The following is a 17,534-nucleotide window of genomic DNA, read 5'->3' as shown; positions in this document are numbered from 1 at the left end:
TTTTAACCCTATCTTTGTCCCATTACTTCACCAGCACTCCTTCCAAACTTCATTCTGCTCTTAAAAATTACACCATCTGCGAGCTGCTGCTATTCGTCCAAGGCTCGCCGCTCTTCATCCTTTCACAGAAAATACTTGTGCAAACTATTAATTATACTTTTCTTATTTATGGGTGGTATTGAGCTTCATCCTGGCCCAAATGTAAAGAACTCGTATAATTCTGCAGATTTTTCTGGCAGAAAAGGTGTTGGTGTTCTACATGTCAACATCAGAGGGCTTGTGACTAAATTAAGTCAACTAAAACTAGAAGTGGCAAATCTTGACCCGGACATTTTTTGCCTAACATAAACATTTCTCACTCCTGCCGTCAATGACTTGCAGATTACGATTGACTACAACCTTTTTCGGCTTGACCGAGGATCTAAAGGTGGTGGAATTGCCATCTATGTTCGTAATACTATTGCATGTTCACCAGCTCACTCCTTGTTTAAAAAATGTTGCTTTGAAGGTTTAGCTCTCAGAATAACTCTCCCAAATAATCAACAGATATTGGTAGTGTGCTGCTATAGACCGTCTAGTGGGAAGGATGTTGAAGCTGCATCTGCACTGAGAGAGCTTTTTGAGGGCCTCCCAAAAGGTGAAATAGTTTTAGTGGGTGATTTAAATTGGAATTGGCTAAACCCGCCAGCCGTGGCCACAAATTTTACAGATGAATTTAACCTGTTTCAATTAAGAAATGTCCCCACAAGACCCAACCTAAAAAATCCGGGACAGTCAACTCTGCTTGACGTCCTATTGACAAATGCCCCTCACAGTTTCGCACTGACTGGTGTTCTGGGTAATAACCTTAGTGATCACTCCTTCATTTTTGGGGTGAGATCATCAGCCAGACCCAAAGCCCCCCCTAAAATTGTTGAGTAGCACTCTTTGAGGCACTTCAGCACTCAGGCATTTACTAATGATGTGCTTCACTCGGATATTGACAAGGTCTGTGATATCCCCAACCTGACTACGGCTTGGGAGACTTTCAGGTACACGTTTCTCCAAATTCTTAACAAACATACTCCATTGGTTAGATTTAAAACTAAAGGCAACCGCCCAGCATTGGTATGATCCTTTGATTACAAAGCTCATGATTATAAGCTCATGAAAACTAGGGCATGTGCTCAGAAAAGTAATTTGGTAAATGACTGGCTAGAGTACAGGATTTTAAGGAATAGATGCGTCAAAAAATACGGCATGCAAAAAAATGCCTACTTTTCCTCCACTCTCCTGGAATCACATGGAAATGCAGGATTTTTTGGAAAACAATCAAATGCATCGAAAAGGCATCAAAAACAGACAATCTGCCCGTTGAGCTAAACCGAAATGGGGAATATATTTCAGATCCCAGAAAAATAGTTGACAATTTTAACCTTAATTTTTCTGAAGCTGGTAATCTTTTTGATAATGTATTGGGAGTCACCCCTGCTCATGCAAATTCCGACACTCCTGTCCAAACATTAAAAGAATTTAGTTTCCAGCCAATCCCCGAGAGTAATGTTCTGAAACAGCTGTCCTACCTCAAAGGGTCCTCCTCTTCCGGAGCAGATAGTTTTCCCGTCTTTGCTCTACTAACTGTTGGTCACCTCATATACAAACCTATAGCCCATATTTTCAACCTGTCCATCAAATAAGCATCAGTTCCTCTAGAATGGAAACATTCCTATGTCCGTCCACTTCACAGAGGGGGCCCTAAAGATGATCCCAAAAACTACCGACCTATCTCAATTTTGTCGCCATTGATGAAAATTTTTGAAAAATTATTGAACTACCAAATTAGCAGTTTCCTGTCCACCAACAATCTACTACATTTAAAACAATCTGGGTTCCGAAAAAAATACAGCACCACATCTGCTGCATTAGATTATCTGAATCAAATTTACAGTAGCCTTGACAATAAGCAGTAATGTGCCTGTCTTTTTCTTGACCTGTCCAAAGCTTTTGATACAGTAGACTACAACACCCTGCTTGGTAAACTAAGTTGTCTCGGTTTTTCCAAAAACACAGTAAAATGGTTAAAAAATTACCTATTTTCTCGCACCCAAACTGTATTCACAGATGGTTGGAGGTCAAACAGTGTTAAGATAACAAAAGGGGTTCCGCAGGGTTCCATCCTCGGCCCCCTCTTGTTCTCTCTTTATGTCAATGACTTGGGCACTGACCTGGATCATTCCAGGGTAAATCTTTTTGCAGATGACACGATACTGATTACTGCTGGCCGCTCTCCGGATGACGTGATTGCTAAGCTCCAGGGTGATTTCAACAAACTACAACATCAGCTAATTGCTCTTAAACTAGTCCTAAATACCTCCAAAACCAAGGTGCTATGCTTCTCACCGGGACTAAAGCAGGAAGTTATTTTTCCCAAATTACATTCCTTAAATAATTATCAAATAAAGCAAGTCAAGTTCTATAAGTATTTTGGGGTCATCCTGGATTCAAAACTGAATTTTGAAGATCACATTGATTATATTGGTAAAAAGACAAAAATAAAAAATATATTTTCTGTATCGACACAAGCACTGCTTCCCCCCTATGTTCTGTTTGGAATTGATAAAAGCTAGCATACTGCCTCTACTTGATTACTGTGATATCGTGTATAAATCAGCCCCAAATACTGTACTGAAGAAGCTTGATTCCATCTATCACTCGACCTTAAGATTTGCATTGAACTGCCCATATTGGACTCACCACTGTGATCTCTACATTGGGTCGAACTTAACATCTCTTAATGTTCGACGGCTTGTACACCAGATCTTATTTATTCACGATGTACTTACAAAAAAATCCGCAGACTACCTGCTGGATCTCGTCTCTGTTTCAAAGAACAAATTTGAACTCAGGTCTTCGCTCATCTACCAGCTTCACATTCCCTTCTGCTGTACAAAAACCGGAGGAAGGGCCTTTGCTATTGATGCCCCCAGGTTCTGGAATGCTATTCCCAATAAACTGCAACTTGAATCACTACCTATGAGATCTTCACTCAAAACTGCTCTAGACGGGTTGTACACCCCTAGCTGCCACTTCTATTCAGTGGCCTAAAATAAAATAAAGTTTCGCTCCGGATGACCGCTGCAAAGTATTATCTGTATTTTGATTTAGTGTGCTGATATTAAAGGTGCATTGAAAAATGTGATACTCCGACTAATGCTCCTGTTGTTTGTGGGGTGACTCATGCAGCCAGCTGTGGCTCTAGGGTTTGGTGTTACATGTTATTTATGTAGTTTATTGTTAAAAAGTCGGTCACAGTTCCTATGATCACTGTTAAATTGCATTTATGGCTTTATTTTGGTGATTTCTAAAAGTTGTTTGGTTTGGCCATGTTTTTGTTTATTGTAGTACGGAGTTAGACTGATGGCCTTAATCTAAGTTTTGTTGTTGTTTGACTTGCATCCCACTGTGATTTTTGCACACAGCGTTAATGTACGGTGCTATTTCAGGAATATTTTGATGTTTTTTTCCTGGATTTTCTGTTTGCACATGCACAAAGTCACTTTAAGATGTTTTCTTGTTCATGTTTTTGTTTTTTTGTTTGTTGCGGTTGCACCCGATTCAAGAGCCGAATGGCTCACAGGGCTATACGAAATGAATGAAAACTATGAACTATGACCGGCCGCCAAAATGGCGGCCGCGTGCGCATGATGCGTGAAAATTTCTCGCCCAGTAACCCGCATCAGCGGCGGCGGCGTCCTCTCTCCTCCAGCTCTGGCGCTCTCTCTCTCGATGGCGGCAAAGCAGCGGCGTGATGTGCGTCCTGTTGCCCCGCCTGCAGCGCCGCGGGAGGTGCGGCTCTGTCGTCGGCATTTTCCGGCGGCACGGGAACGGCCGCGGGCTGGCTTGGCACCATCGGCAACGCCAGTTCCGTCCGCCGGGGGAGCGGCACCCACTTGTCCTGACGCGGCAATCACGTCCACGTCGTTGCTGTCGTCGGACGAGTCCGTCGGTACGTCCTTTCTCTTAGCCGATTTCTTCGACATGTCGGCGTGGTTCCGTAGTCACTTCTGACACCAAATGTAGTGGTCGACTTCAGGCGGACAACTTTATTCTTTTATCCGACACCACTTTTATTACAAATGCCCACATTATGTCTATAACTTCACAGTTCCTCTGTTCGCGGGTCCCTCGCCACGCTCCGCCCATCTCGCTCGCTCCGCTTCCTCCCCTGTTTCCCACTGTCTCTCTCCGTCACTCGATGTCTCTTTCCCTCTCTCCACGACTCGCTGTCTCTGTCCCTCTCTCCGTCACTCGCTGTCCCTGTCTCTCCCCGTCACTCGCTGTCTCTGTCTCTCTCCCTCACTCGCTGTCTCTCTTCGTCGCTCGCTGTCTCTGTCTGTCTCCGTCACTCGCTGTCTCTGTCTCTCTCCATCGCTCGCTGTCTCTGTCCCTCTCCCACTCTGCATCTCTGTCTCTCTCTGTCTCTCACTCCGTCTCTCTCTGCCTCACTCCATCTATCTTTCCGTGTCTCTCTCTGTACTCTATCTGTGTCTATGTCTCTCTCTCTGTGTCCCTCTGTCTCTCTATGACTCACTCTGGTTATCTCTCCCTGTCTCCCTCTGTCACTCTACGACTCACTCTGGTTATCTTTCCCTGTCTCTCTCTGTACCCTCTCCGTATCTATGTCTCTCTCTCTCTCCCTCTGTATCACTCTGTTTCTGCTTCTATCACTCTCAGTCACTCCCTGTCTCTGCTTGTCTCTGCTCCACTGCTAGCTGTTATGTCTCCTATGTCTTCTCCCCGCTTCTCTCACACCTGCGTCGTTCCAGTTCCAACCACAACTCCTCTCTGTCTTCCCGTCTCCCGAATATATCCCCGTTCTCATTACCAACCCATTAATTAGGCCACGTGCCACTGATGCCCCGCGTCCCCCCGCACCTGTTACTTGCCCCCTCTATTCCCAGACATCCTGCCGCCACTCCGCCCTTGACAACAACCCCAGCCAATCACAGCCGTACATCGCTCTCCAGCTTAATTGGCCCGTCATTACCGCACAGTTTCCCGCCGCCACACCTGGCCGGCCCGACGTAACCCCACTGACCATAACTCGCGCGTCTTTACCATTTCCCCCTGTATGCGTGTGTTAATCCACTACACATATAATATATAATCTACATTTAAAACTCATTTCTTTATAACTGCTTGTTGTTGTGTTTTGTTTATTTTCCTTTCCCCCACATCTCCAAATAGCACGGTTAGCTAGTTATGGTGGGAAAGAAGTTCAACATACATCCTGAGGGTCATCCATGATGTATTTATGGCAGCTGACTGTGGTGACGTCACGCTGCTATCCATATTGGACCTATCTGAAAAGGTTGTTCACAGCGTCTTCACCTTTTCCTATTCCGGCACGACTGCAAGTTGCAGGGTGGGCGTCCCGATAACTGCCAAATCTCGGAATGTGCAAGAGGCTAAGCGTTACCTTCATTTAGAGAGGAGTGGCAGTGTCATTGTTTTAAAATATATTGTTACTGCAGAGCATTGTAACTACACGTCCGCACTCTATGATATATCTGGAGCCAAACTGTCACACACCCTCTCCACATGGCCTTGTGCGAGGATTTGTACGGATAAAGTTAATTTATTTAAAAATTCAGGAAGGTCACATGTGACTTGCGGTGTGCCACAAGTTAGTGGACTTGGCCCTGTGCTCTTTCTACTCTCAATCGCTGACGTCTTGGCTGCGTGGATTTTTCTCCGGGTCGCCTGGTGTTTTCCTCCACATTTAGAGTATTTGGTTGCTGCTATATATGTCTACATAATAAGCCACTATGTTGATATATCATTGTTGATCCAGGTGTTGTATATATAAGGCTTTTCCAAAATTGATATTAATAATATTTGCTTATAGATATATGTTTTTTTAATAAATAAAGAAACACGTAAGCCACACAGAAAACCAGATGTCGATCATAAACAGGCCATAAATAAAGAAAGAAATAATAAAACTCTTGAGGCGAGGATGTTAGCAGCTATCTGCGAAGATCTCCAGATGAACAAAAGTTTGATGTGCCCGAAGGAAGGTGGGGGGGTCTCTCAGGTGTCTGATCCGCCAAGCCAGACACGAGGACTCCAACGGGTTAAACCATATTTTTTGTTTCCTTATTTGCTACTTGAAACAACGGTTAAAATTTAAAAGGGCAACAACAAGAATAAGCTAAAGTTAGCGGTCCTCGCGCACACTCCAATTAAGACCAGGCCACCAGATACATCAGTGAATTATTATCCAATAATTAATTCGCTATTAAATGATTTTCACCTTTAATACTTTTACTGTTAAATCACAAGCTTTGGGACGGAAATACCGAGTCACATCAAAGGTTATCGAGAAGGAATGAGACGAACGGGCAAACTTACGAAAGAGTTTAAACAATATCCTAAGCAACCCCGACCGCCTAATGTATCTCCCGCAGAGCGCGAGGAAGGAATTTCACGCCATAGCCAAGAGAGCGTTATCGCAAAGGCCATCTGTACACGCACGCAGGCTTAATAATGGCCCCACCCCACAACCACGCCAGCGTCAGCCAGGCGAAAGAGTTTTAAGTGACAAGGAAATCGCAATACATCTATATGGTGATAAGACACATAGAATGACGAAAATAAATAAACTAAGTAAGAGCCGGGGTAACGGGGTGGATCAAACTGGTTGAATCAAAGGTTGGAGGGAGAGAGAAAGATATCCCGTCCGTCTTTGTATCTCCCACAGAGCGCGAGGAAGGAATTTCACACCCCAGTGAGGAAAGCTTGTTGTTACAAAGAGGGTCGCCCCCTCCCCCCAGGGGTGTGGCAGATGGCACACAAACACACACACGAACGCACACACACACACAGACCACGCGCACCCCTCCCCCCACCCACTTTTTCACTGCGTGGAGAGAATTATTTTTGAATATAACGGCTGAGCATCAAGTCAGTCTTCCAGTCAAGACAGATGAGCGATTCAAGACGTCGACAAGACACGAGCAGCAGCAGCGAGCAACTGGCTCCAAGGAGCGATCCTCGCTGAGTAGCGAGGATCGCTAAGTCGCGATGTATCAACGAAAGTTATTTCAAAGCTGAAAGGTGAAGTATCGCTTAAGACCCTTATTTCTACATCGAGTCCAGCTGTAGCGCGACCGACGCACCAAGCAAGAGTTTCTGCAACAAGCGGCCAAGCGTGCGACTTGAGTCATACAGCAGTGGAGGAAACCTGCTGTCAGAGAGCCAGCGAACCAGCGCTGCGAGCGCTCGGGCACCTCAATAGAGAGAGCGCGTGCGACTCGACTCACTCAGCAGAAGAAAAGCTTGGCCAGCCGCCAACAACTTCAGCAAAACCAGCGACCAAGCGCGTGCGACTTGAGTCATACAGCAGTGGAAGAAACTGCTGTCAGCGAACCAGAACGGGCGCGTTCGCGCATCTTCAAGGAGAGGCAGCGCGCGTCACCAGCGCCAGTACGCGCTACAGCGCGCCACTTCGCGTCACCAGCGCTGAGAGCGTTCGGGCAGGCCCAGGAGAGGGCCGCGGGCCCGCACTCAACACCCATCATCATCATCATCGCGCGACGACGGCGAGCGTCGCGCCGACTCTTCCAGCCAGCAGTGGACCGAAACTGTGGGAGCCTGTTCGTATGCCCCCCCCCCACACTCTCCCCCCACACCCCCCACCGCTCCGCAGTGAACAAACATATTTTTGACAAGCAAAGCCAACCTAGGAGTTTGATAAGTGCGTCAAATATTAGCTGACAATGGAAAACATTGCCATCTAGAATCGTGAATACGGTCACTTGGGATTATTTGAGTCGTTCGTTTTTTTTTCTATTGCATAATCTTGCTGGTATCCATGAATGAACCAGACGAATCTATGAACGCATATTTGTGCCTTTAGGAATAATACTGGTTTGAGTGCCTTTTCAATGTCATTGAGTTGCATAATAATCAATCGTCCTACTGTTAACAACGTGACAAGAATTTCCCTTAAGGGTCGCATATGATCCATGATCAAATGCCGTGTTGTGTGACAATTCAAGTATACGAATTTGCATATAATAGAGTTAAGGTGTTGATAGTTTTGCATGTTTAATCTCTCTCTCAACAACCGATTGATTGCGTTACATGTCGGGAATTAACCACAGGTGCCGTTATCGAAGTGAAACAACGCAATCGTGAGGTGTACCATGTTAATGCTGTGTTGAAATTCCGAGGTTGAGAGTTCTCATATTATCCAAAAATTAAAGTTTGGTTAGAAAATGAAACTGATTAAAGCAGAAGAGTTGTGTGTGATTCTTTCCGTGATTCTGCATAGAATTGTTCTGTGAATGAGATCTGAATCTTGGGGACCTATCGTAAGCACACTAATCACTAATCCAGCACATAATCAACAAGCGTTAAATCGAAGATAATCGTATCCTTATTGATAATACGGAGTCAAATAACAGAGCCGAGTGACTCTCTCTCATTCATGCTCACAACACCTACAGAACTGCATACGATTAATTGTGTTGTTCCAATTAATAACCAACCTTCGTCACCGAGGCTGGACCTAATTATCATAACGATCTGCATTAGCATAACCACACCCACTCGCGTAAATTAATTCGATTATCTTTCGAATTAGCATAATTTATGCACATAGTTACACCAATTAACATGATTTCGTATAAATTATAAAATTTCTAATTTTATTTAATTTACGTTATTTTCATCAAAATTTCATAACCTACATATACAACACAATTGTGGACATCGTCCGGGATCTCTCGCAGATAGTTTATGCTCGAATTAAGGAACAAATCACTATCTTAACCAAGGTATTATGAAATAACATTGCCCTGTGACTGTAACGGGTGTAAAACAAACAAAAACGCACTCTGAAGAGAAATTCCATAGTAAGCAGAGTATAACAAAGACAGTTGGAGTAAGATTATTTGCTCGAGCTGAACTGACCACATTCTGTGATACAACTGTTTTGATATGCACTCTGAAGTGAAATTCCAGAGATGCTTGTATTAAGAGGAATTTTTGAGTTGATTGCGGGAAATTGGGAACTTGTACCAAAACGGTCAGGCCGATCTGCTACAGAGCAAACAAATCAGGGAGACACATGGAAGGACAGCCGTATTGATGACACTGGGACACTGTGTAAGGACTGGATAAAATTATTTCCATCAAATTTTCATAACCTACATATACAACACAGGTCTCTTCTGAAAAATAGATATATAGCTCAGTGGGTGTTATCTGATCAAATAAAAGAGCATAGTTAAGTAGAGTGCAGTCGTCGGCATTGCACATCATCATATCAGCGTGCATGCATATGTCCATCGTGTGCAGCTCCAGTATCAATCAAAAACTAATTTGCGTGTATTTTACATTCCATGTCTGATACCGTGCATTGACTACATAAACAGCTGGATGATGTCAAACTGTCTGAAGTCAAACTGAATTAATCACACTCAGCAACCGCCATTAGCTCACAAGAATAAGATGGTGAGTCCATCGCACATAATCAGCCGGCACATTCCAGTGGCGGATAACGCAACGTGCCTCGACATTCTTGCTGAGAGTGAGTTGACGTTCAACGCTCACATCAGGCGCTTGACCGGACGATACTTCTATCGGCTTTGTCAGCTGCGCACCTGTCCATCGTACACTGATTCCATCGTGACGTGTATGTGTGGTGCCGCCGCAGCGGAGCCGCTCCAGCGGAACCGCGCCCACTACCGCGGCGCCATCACCTATGCCGCGGATTTCCCGCCACTCTCCCGGAGCCGGTGCCTTCTCAGACGTCCGCGTTTTGGCCCCTGCACAGTCGTGAGGCCGCTGCAGCAGGGCCACTCTGCCGAGGTCGTGCCCACCGCCACAAAGCCGCCACCGGGGGATGGCGACGCCGACGCTGCGCACCCTCACCCCCCCCCCCCCCCACACGAACGTACACACGCCCCACGTAGAGCCCCTAGTGGGATCGAACTTCATGGTTTCCTGCGGCCGGGAAATTGGGCGATCTTCCCCCTGTAGCTGACATGCACTGCGGCGCCGCGACCTGATATTAAAGTTGCAAGGTCGCGGCAAGGGCCATCGAACCACCGCGAGTGGAGCCTCACACATGCACGGGTCAGTGGACTGGTAGCGGGAGAACAGAGAGCGGACGTCGGTGAGATCACTGCGGCGACGTCACCTGAGCTGGGATCCGGGCATCGAAAGGGCGGGAGAATCCGAGCCCCTGATTGGACGGGTGGCCAGGGGTCGGAAAGAGCAAAAAATCCCTTTGTTATAGGTAGGATAAAAGGAGGGGGATTGGGGTAGCAGAGGGGTTCTTCTGGTTCAAGATCATCGCGGTCCCGGGAGCAGGAGAGTCAGCCATCAGAGACGTCCGTGAGACGTACTCCAGCATCGGCAGGCTCGTCGCCTCATTCCCTCACAGCGGTCAGTACATCGGGGAGAAGTAAGTACGAGTGAGAGAGGCGTAAGCTCAGCCGTTTTAAATCCCGGATAGAGAGCGGGGCGAGCGGTAGGGGAAATCGACTCGTAGACCTCCGAGGGAGAGATTAGCGTCCACTGACCATACCATCACAGGTAAATCAAATTCGCTAGTAGGGGGATAAAACTGTGTTGCGTGGTCTTTTGGGAGTGTGAAGTGGAGGGCAGTGTGCGCTGGGTGTCTACGTGTATGCGCGGCTTTGCACCTCGAGACGAAGCGTGGGGTGTTTACGTGCCCGCACGATTGCCCACCATAGTGCTTAGCGATCGCGTACCTGGGTGGCGGTGCCGCGGTCACGCACCCACACACGTGTCTGGTCGCGAGATAGCGAGTTAGAGCGCCGAGTGCGCGCGTATTCGCGCGACTGTTTGAGCGGGACCTTTAACTCATAGCCAAGCGAGCGTCCCCAATCAGCGGTGCGCGCACGGCAGAAACCCCGCCCGCCCGTCCCCCGGCTCCAACCCCTTCGTGTGCGATTGGTCTGTTTACGGGCAGAGGGTAGGGGCGTGTTTGTTATTGTCGGCACGCGTGAAGCGCGGGTGGGAGGGAAACACGCACCGCGCCTGTTGGTTTACGGGTGGTACGGAGATTTACTGGCGAGCGCGCTCACAGCCCCACCCCGCCGTTGCACAGTGTAACACATCGCAAGCGCAAAGCGTACGAGCCGCTAATTAAACTATGCAAACGCGGTCGACATCCCAGGCAGAGGTACAGGGGGGCGAGACGTTAGGGGTCGTTAGTCTGGACCTGACAGAGGAGCCGGGGGGTAGCGGTGTGAGTGGAACGGGGGAGTCGGTGGGCAGCGGCCCCGACAATTCAGTGATGGCGGGGGACGGTAGCCCCCACAGTTTGGCGTCAGAAGCGGTACGAACCCCCGCGTTACCCCACGCGAAAATAAGGCATATATTCACTGGCCGGGGTACACCTTCGTGGAAAGCATTTGCCCGCAACGTCCTAGGGGCTAAGGAAATTAATGGGTGGACGGACGCACAGACGTTACGTCAACTTAATATGAATCTGGATGGGCGGGCCGCCGATTTTGTGGAAGCCCTACCCGCAAGCGCGCAGACACAGCTAGAGGAGCTGATGCGCCGACTTGATCTGTTTTTCGGTACGCGCGATAAGGAGGAGGCAAAAGCGGCCTTAGAGGCACGCCGTCGCCAACCCGGCGAGGACCTGCGCGATTATGCCGAGGATGTGCGTGAGCTAACAAGGATCGCACGCCTGGGGTACACAACGGAAGTGATTGAAGAGCTGGCCGCAGAGAAAATCCAGCGATACTTAACGCGCACGGCGTAGTGGCAGCCAGACATGAACTACGCGCCTCCCCTTTAACGCCCTTGTCGAGCGCGCGCGCAAATGTGAAAGAATTTCTAGCGAACGCGCACAGCTCCGAGGACTGGGACGGGAGCGCACCATCGCAAGTCTGTCCACCGAGGAGGAAGAGGAGGAACAGGAGCTCGCCAGGATGGTAAGGGGTCGGGAAAGGGAGCCTCCGGTATCCCGCGAGACCACCCCGGGATGGGTAGCGGGGATACAGGCGGGCATCCGTGGGATCGACAACAAGGTAACCCAAGTGGACAACAAGGTAACCCAAGGACGGGCACATATGACTACGCTGCAGACTACGGTAGAGACGGTTCAGACCGAGTTGGGAGGGCTGGCCGGGAGGGTAGCCCGACTAGAGGCGGAGTCTGGGCAGCGGCGTACGGGAGGGGAAAGAGGGAGCGGGCGGGGAGGCTCCTACGGGGCCGCCGCCCTTCCCCGAGCATGCTACCTGTGCGACCAGCGAGGGCATCTGGTGAGGGACTGTCCCCAGATCGCCCGCGCTAGAAAGGCGCCAGGGTTAAACGCCAACGCCCCCTAGAGAGTGGACCACCTAGGGGTGCAATCAACGAGGTCCCGAAACAAAACGACGATAATACTAATGGTAAGCAAGTGACACCCACACAGGTCCCGGCCACAACACCCAAGGACGCGGTGAGGACGGGCGGCTGGCTACGGGAGCTGGTGGCAGGAATCACGGGGGCCACGTCACTGGTGGAAGGACAGGTGAACGGGCAGCGCACCCGGATCCTACTGGACACGGGGGCCGTAGCCTCACTCGTGAGCGCCGCGCACTGCAGCGTACTCGGGGTTGACGTGAGCCGCCTGCAGGCCCCGGATTGCGCGCTGCACACAGCGAGCGGAGCCGGGATGGGGTTGCTGGGAAGGATCTCCCTCGAGGTCCGTCTCGGAAACCAGGTGTGCACCCAGGAATTCTACGTCTCGAGTGTGTTGTGCCACGAGTGTATTGCAGGTACGGACCTCCTGGAAAAGCTGGGGCTCAACGTGCAGCCCCGCCAGCGATGTGCCACCGTGGAGGGCAGCGGGGAGCGGATCCCGTTCCTGGGACCCGAGCCGAATCGCCCTCGCTTCGCACCCGTGGCCGCTACGCTGGTATCGGCCGTCACCATCGGGCCACTCGCCGAGATGCTGGTGCCAGTGGCATCCCCCTCCGCCGACCCCGCACACCGACCATCGGGCGAGGTAATGCTAACTCCTCACCCAGAGTTGGCAGCGCGGTACGGAGTCGTAGGGTCAGCCACGTTGGTAAACGCAGATGGGGGCCGACTGTTCATGCGGGTGTTTAACCCACACAGTACGCCGGCGATGCTACGACGACGCACCGCAGTAGCCACCATACACCCCCTGCATGCGCGCCACTCTAACGACTCGGTGTTTGCACTCTGGCCAGAAGACCCTGGCCACTCCGGGGACAACCAGGATCTGGCCTGGCGGGTCGGCCCAACCCCCCGGGCCGAGATCGCTCCCCTGCATGATGCGTTACATGTGCCTTGGGCAGATTTACCTAAGGGGGAGGCCGATCAGCTGCGCGGGTTGTTACGGGAGTACGCCGACGTGTTCAGTGAGCACGATTCAGATGTAGGCCGAACAGACCTTGTTAAGCACCAAATTGACACAGGTGCAGCCCGACCGATCAAACTCCCCGCATACCGGGTGGGCGCACCCGAACGGACCCAGATCAAGGAGGCAGTCGCGGACATGCTACGTGATAACATAATTCAGCCCTCGACAAGCCCCTGGTCTGCCCCAGTTGTACTAGTGACGAAAAAAGACGGGTCAACCCGATTCTGCGTTGATTACCGAAAATTGAACGCCGTCACCCTCGGCGACGCCTTCCCCATACCGCGCATCGACGACACCTTTGACAGCCTCGCAGGAGCACGGTATTTTTCCACCCTCGATCTGGCGTCCGGGTACTGGCAGGTGGAGATGGCGGAGGAGGATCGGCCGAAAACCGCGTTCACCACCCCGATGGGGCTGTTCGAGTTTCGAGTGCTGCCGTTCGGACTCACTAACGCGCCCGCGACGTTCCAGCGGTTGATGGAGTTGGTAATGCGGGGCTTACAGTGGGAACAGTGCCTGATTTACCTGGACGACGTGATAGTGTTCAGCAGATCTCTGTCCGAGCACTGGTCCAGGTTGCGAGAGGTGTTCCAGCAACTACGAGCCGCTCATCTCAAGCCGCGTAAGTGCTACATTGCGCAGTGCGAGCTGGCGTACCTCGGACACCGAGTCAGCGAGGCGGGGTGCGCACCGATCCGGAAAAGGTGCGCACTGTAGTGGAATGTCCACGGCCCAGGAATCTAACGGAGATCAGGTCATTCTTGGGACTCGCCACCTATTATCGTCGATTTGTTGAGGGATTCAGCGAGATTGCACGCTCCCTCACCCAACTCACCTCCCCTAAGAACCCCTATCGATGGACAGAGGCCTGCCAAACGGCCTTCACCACCCTCAAAGACCACCTCACTCACACCCCTACCCTCGCTTTCCCCGATTTCACCACGGATTTTATCTTAGACACCGATGCCTGCAGCAGTGGGCTGGGCGCGGTGCTGTCACAGGTGCAGGGGGGGACGGAGCGGGTCATCGCATATGCCAGTCGAACCCTGAGTGGGGCTGAGCTGAATTATTGCGTGACCCGTCAAGAACTGTATGCCGTGGTCTTCGCGTGTAAACAGTTCCGACCGTATTTGTACGGCAGGAAATGTCGGGTACGCACTGACCATTATGCCCTGCAGTTTCTCCTTACATTCAAGGAACCGCGGGGGCAGATGGCCCGGTGGTTGGCGCAGCTGCAGGAGTACAACCTGCAAATAGAGTACCGAGCTGGGCACACGCACGCAAATGCGGACGCCCTGTCGAGGCGGCCCGCGGTGGGCACCGAGACAAGGGCGGAGGAAGCTTGCCCGTGCTTCACGGGGGGCCGTTGCCGGCAGGTGGTGGACCCCCAGGGGCGCACCGAGACTAACCCTCCCCCGGTGAGAGGCAGTGCAGTATGTGCCACAGAGACCCCGGTAGGAGGAACCAGGGGCCCGGAGGACCACTCGGCGGACACGAAGCCCTCACCCCGGGGCCCGACGGGTCGCTCAACCCCACCCGATCGGATCCAGGAGGACGTCGGCTGTGCCTTCCCGAGCCTGGACGACGAGCAGCTGAGGCGGATCCAGCTGCGGGATCCAGATCTAGCGGCGGTGGAGTCGGTCCTACGGAGAAAGAGGACACCCTGCCAGGGCCCTGGAGTGGTTTGTATGCCCGATTGTGCGTGCAGAACGGGGTGGTACGGGAGCTAACCGAAGCCGGCCAGCCGGGGTGCATCTGCGTCCCCGCCCAGATGCGACCCCAGCTGCTGAGATTAGTGCACGACCACCCGCTCGGGGGCCATGACGGAGAACGGCGCACTCGTGAGACCCTGCGCCGCCAGTATCTCTGGCCCAAGTTGGCACAAGACGTGGCCGCCTGGGTGCAGGGCTGCCGCGCGTGTCAGCAATGCGGGCCGAAACCGGCGCGATACCAGGTACCCCTGAGGCCGTTCCGCGTCAGCCGGACGAACCAGTTGGTCGGGATCGACCTGCAGGGGCCATTCCCGCGATCCCACCGGGGCAACCGATATATTCTTGTAGCGGTGGAATACTTCACACGCTATCCCGTAGCGGTAGCCATCCCGGATAAGACAGCCCTCGTAGTGGCCCGAGCGTTCGTGGAACACTACGTACTGAAGCACAGGATCCCCGAACGGGTCATTACTGACCAGGGTAGTGAGTTCGAGGCAGAACTATTCCAGGCACTGTGCCGGGAGTTCGGGATCCAGAAGGACCGAACTACGGCGTATCACCCCCAGGCAAATGGGATGGTAGAGAGAATGAACCAGACCCTAGCGGGGAAGCTTAAACGCATGGCGGCCGCGAATCAACGGGACTGGGACGAACACCTCCCCTATGCGCTGTTCGCCTACGCCACCACAGTACACACCTCCACGGGACAGACCCCGTTCCTAACGATGTTTGGTCGCGAGTCTCGCCTGCCTACAGATCTGCTGTTCGGTGTCCCTCCGCCGCAATGGGAGAAAGGGAGCCACCCCGTGGAGCACCTGATGGGGACCCTGCGAGAAGCTAGGGTCCGTGCCTACCCGCAAGGCGAGACCGCACACCGGCGGCGGGAGCGGGGCGCCCAACCCCGGATGGAGCCCCCCTTCTACTCGGCGGGCTCTAAGCTATGGCTGCACACCCCTCGCGTCGGGGCCGGGCAGGTGGGGAAGCTAACCACATACTGGCGGGGGCCCTGGACGGTGGGGCGACAGATCTCCCCTTGGACGGTACTGATTCAGGGGGGGGGGAGAGGGGCCGGGAGATGGTAGTTAATGTTCGGCGACTAAAACCGTGGAGGGCGGCCCCAGCGAGGGAGAACCCTGCCGTTCAAAGACCCCAAAACTCCGGGGTCCCCACACCCCTGAAACCCGGGGGCCTCGCAGAGTATATGGGCCCCACGGGGTCCCGGGCCCCAGGGAGTCCCGGCCCAAGCCAGGAGGGACGAGGACGGCACCCCCTGAACCCTACCGCCCCCGAGTTTGTCTCCAAGCCTGCAGGTACCCAGGGCCGGAGGGAACCATTGGAGTGGAGAAGGAGACCGCCGCCGGAACCCCAAGAGACGGAGCCACCACCGCCGAGACCAGCCACGAGAGCCGGGCGAGTCCCGCGGACCCCGCGGCGCTACCTTGTAGGGGCAACCCAGGCGAGGTGCTCCAGTCAACCCGGGATGGGGACTGGCACCTCGGGGGGCTGTGTGGTGCCGCCGCAGCGGAGCCGCTCCAGCGGAACCGCGCCCACTACCGCGGCGCCATCACCTATGCTGCGGATTTCCCGCCACTCTCCCGGAGCCGGTGCCTTCTCAGACGTCCGCGTTTTGGCCCCTGCACAGTCGTGAGGCCGCTGCAGCAGGGCCTCTCTGCCGAGGTCGTGCCCACCGCCACAAAGCCGCCACCGGGGGATGGCGACGCCGACGCTGCGCACCCTCACCACCCCCCCCCCCCCCCCCCACACGAACGTACACACGCCCCACGTAGAGCCAGGAGGGGAGGTCACCCGGCTGATAGGTTTTTGTCCAGAAGTCCCTAGTGGGATCGAACTTCATGGTTTCCTGCGGCCGGGAAATTGGGCGATCTTCTCCCTGTAGCTGACATGCACTGCGGCGCTGCGACCTGATATTAAAGTTGCAAGGTCTCGGCAAGGGCCATCGAACCACCGCGAGTGGAGCCTCACACACACATGCACGGGTCAGTGGGCTGGTAGCGGGAGAACAGAGAGCGGACGTCGGTGAGATCACTGCGGCGACATCACCTGAGCTGGGATCCGGGCATCGAAAGAGCGGGAGAATCTGAGCCCCTGATTGGACGGGAGGCCAGGGGTCAGAAAGGGCAAAAAATCCCTTTGTTGTAGGTAGGATAAAAGGAGGGGGATTGGGGTAGCAGAGGGGTTCTTCTGGTTCAAGATCATCGCGGTCCCGGGAGCAGGAGAGTCAGCCATCACAGACGTCCGTGAGACGTACTCCAGCATCGGCAGGCTCGTCGCCTCATTCCCTCACAGCGGTCAGTACATCGGGGAGAAGTAAGTACGAGTGAGAGAGGCGTAAGCTCAGCCGTTTTAAATCCCGGATAGAGAGCGGGGCGAGCGGTAGGGGAAATAGACTCGTAGACCTC

Source organism: Petromyzon marinus, chromosome 5 (assembly GCF_048934315.1).
Source record: "Petromyzon marinus isolate PM22_M1 ecotype Great Lakes invasive population chromosome 5, UKy_Petmar_22M1.pri1.0, whole genome shotgun sequence".
In the NCBI taxonomy this organism is placed as follows: domain Eukaryota; kingdom Metazoa; phylum Chordata; class Hyperoartia; order Petromyzontiformes; family Petromyzontidae; genus Petromyzon; species Petromyzon marinus.
This window is presented reverse-complemented; position numbering follows the sequence as displayed.